Source organism: Kogia breviceps, chromosome 17, assembly GCF_026419965.1.
Source record: "Kogia breviceps isolate mKogBre1 chromosome 17, mKogBre1 haplotype 1, whole genome shotgun sequence".
NCBI lineage: Eukaryota > Metazoa > Chordata > Mammalia > Artiodactyla > Physeteridae > Kogia > Kogia breviceps.
Window position 1 is genome coordinate 28331541 of NC_081326.1, and position 8625 is coordinate 28340165.

The following is an 8625-nucleotide window of genomic DNA, read 5'->3' on the forward strand; positions in this document are numbered from 1 at the left end:
GTTCTTTTACAATATTGTGTTAGCTATTCTGGGTGTTTTGCCTCTCCATATAAATTTTAGAATCAATTTGTTGATACTCAAAAAATATACTGTGTTATTGATTAAGATTGCATTGAAGATCTATATAGATCAAGATGGGAAGAATTGACATTTTGACAATATTGGGTCTCATGATGCATGACTGTGGAATATCCCTCCCTCTATTTAGTTTCTCTTTGATTCCTCTCATCAGAGTTTGGTAGTTTTCTTCACATACGTAGTGTACATATTTTGTTAGTTTTATTTCCTAGTATTTTATTTTGGAGGGGTGTTAATGTAAACAGTATTTTGTTTTTAATTTTGAATTCCCCTTTTTCACTGCTGGTGTATAGGAAAATGATTGATTTTTGTATATTAATCTTGTATCCTGCAACCTTACTATAATCACTTATCAGTTCTTGGAGGTCTCTTTTTCTTCTTGATTCTTTCAGATTTTCTATGTAGGTGATTATGTCATCTGTAAACAATGACAGTTTTATTTCTTCCTTCCCAAACTATATAACTCTTATTTCAATTTCTTTTCTTATTTCATTAGCTAGGACTTCTAGTATGACGCTGAAAAACTGTGGTGAGCGGGAAAATTCTTGTCTTGTTTCTGATCTTAGTGGGAAAGTTTCAAATTTCTCATCATTAAGTATGATGATTGTAGTCAGCTTTTTGTACATATTTGTTGAGGAAGTTTCCCTCTATTCCCAACTTGCTGAGAGTTTTTATTGTATGGGTGTTGAATTTTGTCAAATGCTTTTTCCATATCTGTTGATGTGATCAAGTGATTTTTCTTCTTCAACACACTGATGTGGATTAAAGAATTACATTAATTAATGAATTACATTAATTGATCTTTGAAAGATGGACCAGCTTTGCACAACTGGGATAAATCCCACTTGGTAATGGTGTATAATTATTTTTATACATTGTTGGATTTGATTTACTCATATTTTGTTTAGAGTCCATACATCTATTTTCATAGAGACATTGATCTGTAGTTACCTTATCTTATAATGTCTTTGTCTGGGTTTGGTATTATAGTAATGCTGGCCTCATAGAATAAGTTAGGAAGTATCTCCACTACCTCTATCTTCTAAAAGAGCTTGTAAAGAATTGCTATAATTTCTTCTTTAAATGTTTTGTAGAATTCACCATTGAACACATCTGGATCTGATGCTTTTTTATTAATTATTGATTTGATTTAGTTGACAAATATATTTCTATTCAGATTATCTATTTCTACTATGTGAGTTCTGGCAGATCATGCCTTTCAAGAAATTGGCCCATTTCATCTAGGCTATTAAATTTGTGGGCACAGAGTTGTTCATAGTTTCTTTTATTATCTTTTTAATTCCCCTCTTTCTGCAATAAAGTCCTCACTTTCATTTTTGGTATTAGTATTGGTTTGACCAAAAATTCATTTGGTTTTTCTGTTATATCTGACAGAAAAACCCAAACGAACTTTTTGGCCAACCCAATAATTAGTGTCTTCTGTTTTTTTTCCCTTAGATCAGACAAAATACATTGAGTGCCAAAATGCTGCAACAATATGGGTGCATCACTAAGCCAGTTTGGCATCTGTATGCATTGTCCCCACCCCCACCCTTGGACATGTTTTGATTATGTTATTTTTCCTTTTATTGAAATCAGCAAACCTGAATTTGCTACTGTGGGGAAAGCAGGAAGAAGAGAAAAAAAAAATGAAGGTTTTTAACCTTCAGAGAGTTCAGAGGTTCAGTCTGAATAAGCACAAAAACTTTTCAGTGTGCTTTTGAATTCCTTAAATTTGCAGAACTGCTCAGAACTGCTAACCTAGAGATTTTGATTCAATTAATCTTGGGTGGGGCCTGAACATCTGTATGTTTCAAAATCTTCATAGATGTGTTATGAATCATTGTTCTAAATATTTAATGAATATAAGCAAGTACTTGTATAAAATATGTGTGTGGTCACCTATCTAGAAGATATTTTAAATGTAGACTATTTAAGATTAATATACTTAGAGTAAGTACAGGAGGATGATATTTACATAATCAATTTTGTGTTTGTTCCAAAATTTACTATTTACATCTTTAATTAATCACACCAAAACACTATCTTTAACATTTCTTGTAATAAAGTTCTTTGGGAGATTAATTTTATCTACTTTTTTTCATTTGAATTGTCTATATGTCTTTCTGTTTTTGAAGTATACTTTTGCTGGATAAACAATTCTTGGTTCACTGGGTTTGTTTTTTGTTCTTTTTTTCTTTTTTCTTCCAGCACTTCATAGATACTCTTCTACTTTTTCTGATTTACATTATTTTTGACCATATGCCCACAATTACTCTTATTCTGTTCCCCTCTATATTATTTCCCCTTCTGTCTTTTTTAAAGATTTCCTTTATCTTGTTTTCAGTAGTCTGATGATGACGTGGCTTGTTGTGGTTTTCTTTGTGTTTATCCAACTGAAATTTGTTCAGTTTTTTGGGACTTAGATTCGTAGTTTTGTCAAATTTGAAAAATTTCTGCCATATTTTTCCCATTTTTTTCTGTCTTCCTCTTTTGTGCAAAACCATACTGGATGTGCATTGGAGAATTAATATTTTTGTGAACAGTTTTTTCTTGCTTTAATTTGGATATTTTCTATTATGGTATCTCCAAGCTTGCTGATCTTTTTTCCTACCATATTTCCCTGCTACTAAGATCATCTGTTTATTTGTTTTAAGTTTTCCAGAGTGTCTTCATTTACGGACACTATAGAACTTTAAATACTGTGTCAAAAAGATTTATAAAATATAAAATATTCTCAGCTTAGCCACATTTAAATGCAAGATAGTCAATATCTATGTCTGAATAAGTCCATTATATGGATATACGATATAATACACCTACATATATATTTTTTCACATGTATATATGCACATTATTCTATCTCTATTTATAGTAGATACTTCTTTTATAATTGTGATTTGATATCCATCCTCCACTATTTACTCTTTCACTCATTATCGAAATTTTCAATTTCTTTCCATTATAAACAGTCCATTAAACCCCTAGTCAGTACTGTCAGGGTGTTCTTGCTCAGAGAGCTGTTAATAACAAAGTTAAGTACTACTTTCAACCACTCACTTCTGAACACAAGGGCAGAGTTTATCTGATGATGCAGCTGTATACTTTCAACAAGGAGGGTATTTTTCTTTGGTAGTTGGCATGACAATCACTTTATGTGAAAACTCTTCAGAAATATCACCACCTTCTAAACTAATTAGGATTGTGCCTTTAAGCTCAATTACATCTGCATTTATTGCTCAAGGTTGTTGAGTGAGTAAAGTTGTGTGAGAAGTCATCATTAATTCCTTCAGCTGAGGGGCACTAGAAGTCTCCTCAGTTCATTGCATCTCTACTACCTCAAAAAGCAGGCCAAGTTTCACCACAGTGATAGCCTTGTACTCTGCTGCATTTTTGCCAGAGATGCTTCCAATAAATGAATCTCTCATTGTACATGCACTCTTTACTGCTTCTGCCTATCTTGCTTCTTCCAGTTCCTTGTTGTACTATTCTACTCAGTACGAAAAACACTCTTGAGTTCTTTAACATGAGGTATGTGCTAGAATATGTCTTCAGCCATGAGAAAGAGTGAAAGCAAAAAAAAATATTACATCCAAAATTTTAGTTGATGCAGTCTGACAAGTTGATTTGATTTAACTTCATTTGAGTTGATTTGAGATCATTTTCATTTTCACAATAAAGCCTAACTTTGATTACACTGAAATAAAAGAGAGTTCAGTGACATAAAATGCTTGTAATAGGTAAATAACTTTTCCAAGATCATATTGTTTATATGACTCAATAATCTTGTTTGCAAAATCCTACATTTAAGTGTAGCATACTGCTACATACTGCTGGTCATAGACCAGCATACTGGTCTATGACACATGTATCCTTAGCAGGACTGAAACCAGTTCTGTACTGAAACAAGCCACCCCCTCCGCCACAAAAATGCACATGGTATTCCTAAACTTGCTAACATCTCTGGCAGCATTAAGAACAGATGAACCAACTGTCACTTTAATGATGACACAAGACTCAACTACCACCAAAGAAGGGTATCAGTACTGTAGGGAGGATCCCTGCTTTTATGTTGTGTTCCACTGATGACATTATGATTAATGATATTCTCAAAGATTTAAACATCTATTATCCCTTTCTCTAAGGTTAATTCCTGACAACCACTGTCTTACTAAGTGCTTTTTTCCTTGTGGTCACACATGTTAATCAAAAAAGACTGAAACCAACCACTAAGCTGGACTTTTCCTCTCAAGTACAAATTGGCTCCTTAGTCAGTACCTGGAAGAACATGAAGCCATGAAAATCTATTAAACCAGATGTTTAAAATATCTTGGCCTAGCACATATTCCAAGGTATCAGGACCACCAATCTGAGATTTGACTTCTTTTGGAAGCAGTTGCTCAGGGGAAGAAGTCTATTAGATATCACTGCTGTGTTGTTCCACTTCTTCAATAATATGCTCAATGGTTTGGATGTTGATCAATAATTCATCTTGTGTATTATTACAAAACATAGGAATTTGAACAACTCAATCTCTTTGCCTTGATATATACTAATATAGTTGTGTGTCCATGATTTTGACCATGGCATTCACTCTTGATCTAGGAGGAAATTCCCCCTTTTAAAACAATTCCTTGGCTGTGGTCGTAAAATTAATGTGGTCTGAATATCTTACAAACCACTGCTTGCAGACATGAGTAACCACTGGTTTCTGAGTCCTCCAGTCATAAGGATAGCTAAATACCAAATAATCCTCTTTCAACAAATGCTTTGCTGCCTGAAAGACATTTATTACCACAACAGTTCCTTCTTTAAGTACAGTCTTTGAAGTTTAGGATCTGAAACATCTGTGAAAATGTCATTCTCATCTAGTGAAAAATTCATTAACAGGTTGTATTGAAAATCTACACTGTAATCTTCCTTATCATGAATTGGGAATGTGTGAACCAATCCTGTTCATTTTGTCATGGTCATATAATTTGAAGATAAAAGAGGAGAGCTTTATCAGGAAATATAGGATGGGTACAAATACCATTTTTCAAAGTTACACTTGAAAATATTGAAATAATTTCAAATATTGTTTCCAAAGTAGAAACAACAGGTGTTACTTTATCTGCAGGAAATATATAGATATTTCCAGAACTGGAACATTTCTCAATAGTGTACTTGGATTTGGGCACATAGCAAACAACACAACTGGCTGGAAAAGTCCAAGACTGTGTGGTTCAGACTAAAAAAGTTAACAGAAGATAAACTATCCGTAAGGGATGCCAACTTAGAAAGTTTCAAGAGAGAGAATTTTAAATGTATAGAACAACTGACACACTCAGGATTTTATTCAAGTTCTGCTGAAGCAGAACCTAAGTAGTCCTTGACCATGGAAACCAAAACACAGGTTTCATAAAATCGATAAACCAAGCTGTTATCAAACACTTATTAGAAAATTCTCAATTGTTTGGCTTCATATTTTCTATCAAATGTAGAGTAGCAATTATTGCAATCTACCATTACTATCCAAAGACTAAATGCCGATTTCTGTTTCTCATTGGCTGCTTTACCAAATGAACTTTCTAATTTCACAGATGAAAGATTCTGAGCTTTTTCACCAAGTTCTGGTAATACTTTTACTTCAATGAGTAACCCATTACAATATCATCCCGACACAAAATGTATTTTGGAAACTGTCATCATAAGGTTTCAGCTGGTCATGTCTTTCAAAATCTTATTTAAATCATGTCCTACATGAAGGTCACCATTTGCATAAGGAGGTCCGTCATGAAGACAAAATTCTGTCATTTCTTTCTCTTTGTCATGATGTTATGAAAATCTACATTTCTAGAAGTTTCTTCACTTACATTTTCAGCCAATAAAATCTGCTAGATATCCATGTCTGTGTTGGGCTGCTGGTGGCCCAGCAACTTCAAGGCAAAGGGTATCTACAACAGCAGCTCCATGTCCTCCTATTTGCCTCTATTCAGGTTAGGCAGCTGGCCACTGCCTCTGGTGACTAACCATGACAAACACTTTATCTTGGTTCCTCACCTTCCCAGGTGACAGGAAAAGCAGGATGGCCCCAGAGATTCCCTGCATGCCTGGCTCCCAAGGGCCCAGCTCAAAAGGCACAGTGAGGCACTCAGGTCTCCACTCCAGCACCTGATGTTCAGCTCCTGCCATCTTAGCCCCAAAGAAACTCCGTGGCCGCTACCAGGAATGCATGTGTACAGAGCACAGAAGGAGCCTGTGGTGACGTTTTCGTTTCAGATATTTTATTTTGTCTCACTAAGTCTTTTATAGTTTCTTTTCATGACTTTATTTAAAATATTTTGTTTATATTTCCTTCAGAGTTTTGAATATATTTCTAATAGCTGTTTGAAATTCATGTCTGTTAATTCCATTGTCTCCTCTTTTACGGTGTTTCTACAAAAGGGCTGGTGGCTTGGTTATGGATGGAAGCAGAAATGAATGTCTGTGCCTTTAATTTTAGTTATTAAACTTTTCATGCCACTCTATTTCTGTCATTTAAAAATGTTTCTCTTGCCATTGTTTTTCTTTGTAATTCTAATCCATCTATGTATTTTAAACATTTTGTACAGTGTAGATAATTATTTACTAGTTTTGATCTTTTTGTTTTTGCCCTCTTTGCTCACATTGACTTGTTTCTCACATCCTTTTTTTTTGTTTTTTCATTATGAACTCACTACCAAAAATGATAGATCAAGCTGAGCTAAATTCATTCAATATGTATCAACCTGATGTCAGTACAGTACAACCTGATATTAATACAGTATCAACCTGATAGTTCCACAATGAGTCTTAGTAGTTTATTAATTCAAACTCACATTTACAGTTTAAAACTCAAATAATTCATTAGCTTGTTTAATATTAGGGTAAGCAATATTGTTTCTCAGAGTTAGAAGGAAGTTTTAAGAAATCTTATTGTGAGGGTGAATTGGTCAAATGCTGGCCACAGCACAATTAAGGAATAGACAGAGTTTGTCTTTATATATTCTCTTCTCTTTTCTCTCCCCTTGTCCACCTCTGTTTCCCACCATTACCTAGTAATCTCATTTCTACAACATGTTCTTAGTGGACTATCATTCCAAACAGTGATATAATATAACTTTTATCCATAACAAATGTGTAGTGCTTTGCAATTTAAAATATGCCTTCTTCTACATTTTGTCTTTTTAGAATTCTTGTCACAACTGAAATAAATATTATTAGCTCCATTTTTAAAGTGATAAAACTCAGTTTAAGAGAAGTAAAATGACTTATCCAAGTTCAGACACTGAAGACTTAAGACTTAAATCAATGTCTTCTAATTCCAAATCCCATGTTATGATAATTTGAATTTTGGTGTTATAAAATTTACCAGTGAACTACCCAGATTGCATGGGGTGTCATTCAGTTTCAATTCTAAGACTAAGTATGGATGTTTTAATCCTTTATAGTGTTAATGAGAAATTAAAATAAAATAGATCATATAGATGATAATACTAAATGATCCTTCATTTAATAAATATTGTGTCCTGTACATGTGCAGGACACTACTAGACAATATAAATTATATGTAATAAAAACAAATACTATCAAATCAGTAAGACATAATCCCTCATCTCTAGTCCAGATAACCAATGGATAATTCCTTCTCTTTTTGACAATATCTGATGGAATCCTATACTATAACCAAAATCAGAGAAAAAAAAAATGTGGATTACAATGGCAGTCAGTTGATGTAAAGTATTGATCTAGTTAGTGAATTAAAACAATCCTTTCTGCAGAAACCATACTTACCAGGGTAAATATCTATTTTGAAAACCAGATCAATGTTATAGAGTGTGTAATTTGAACACACAGTAATGAAGGGTTGAACCGATTTATGAAGCTTTTCAAGGACCTGAGAGTTAATAATTTACCATCTCACTAAATAATTATTTAACAAATTGTATTTTACTCATCTCTACAAAATATAGCTTTCTGATATTAGACCCTTGAGGATAAACAATGAAACTTCACAATTCAGAATGTCTGTGACAGGTCCAAGCCCACAGTTAACATTCAATATTTGCTGAGTTAAATGATGACTAAATGAGTAAAGGAGGGAAGTAATAAATTTTTCTGAAATAGCATGCAATACAAAATTGAAACAAACTAAATTTGGGGCAATATACACAGTCTCTAGTTCTCTATATCTTGTATTTTTAATTTCTTCAAAGGTCCTCCATAACCCTCTCCACACACACATGAGCAAACACACACACACACAGCAAAAGCAAAAGGTATTTTAAGGTATCTCTGAAATACTTTAAAACCCACAAAAGAGAACATTTGAAAATAACATTTATTGATAATTTTATAATTAGAAATGCAGTACACATCTGTTGTGGGAAATCTGTTATATATCTCACAGAGATAAGAGATGTAAACATTTAAGTATATTTTCTTTTCTTTTTTCCTATTAGTAGGCAGTTTAAAGACAAAATGTGAAGAGAGGCTAAAAATGAGTTCATTTATATGAGTGAACATGTTTTTGAATGAGTTTGGATA

At 33.3% G+C, this 8625-nt stretch overlaps 1 pseudogene; it reads right to left on the reverse strand.

The window, feature by feature from the left end:
- Positions 1 to 450: 450 nt before the first annotated feature.
- On the reverse strand, positions 451 to 6252 carry LOC131743783 (isoleucine--tRNA ligase, mitochondrial-like; annotated as a pseudogene).
- Between the last annotated feature and the right edge of the window lie 2373 nt (positions 6253 to 8625).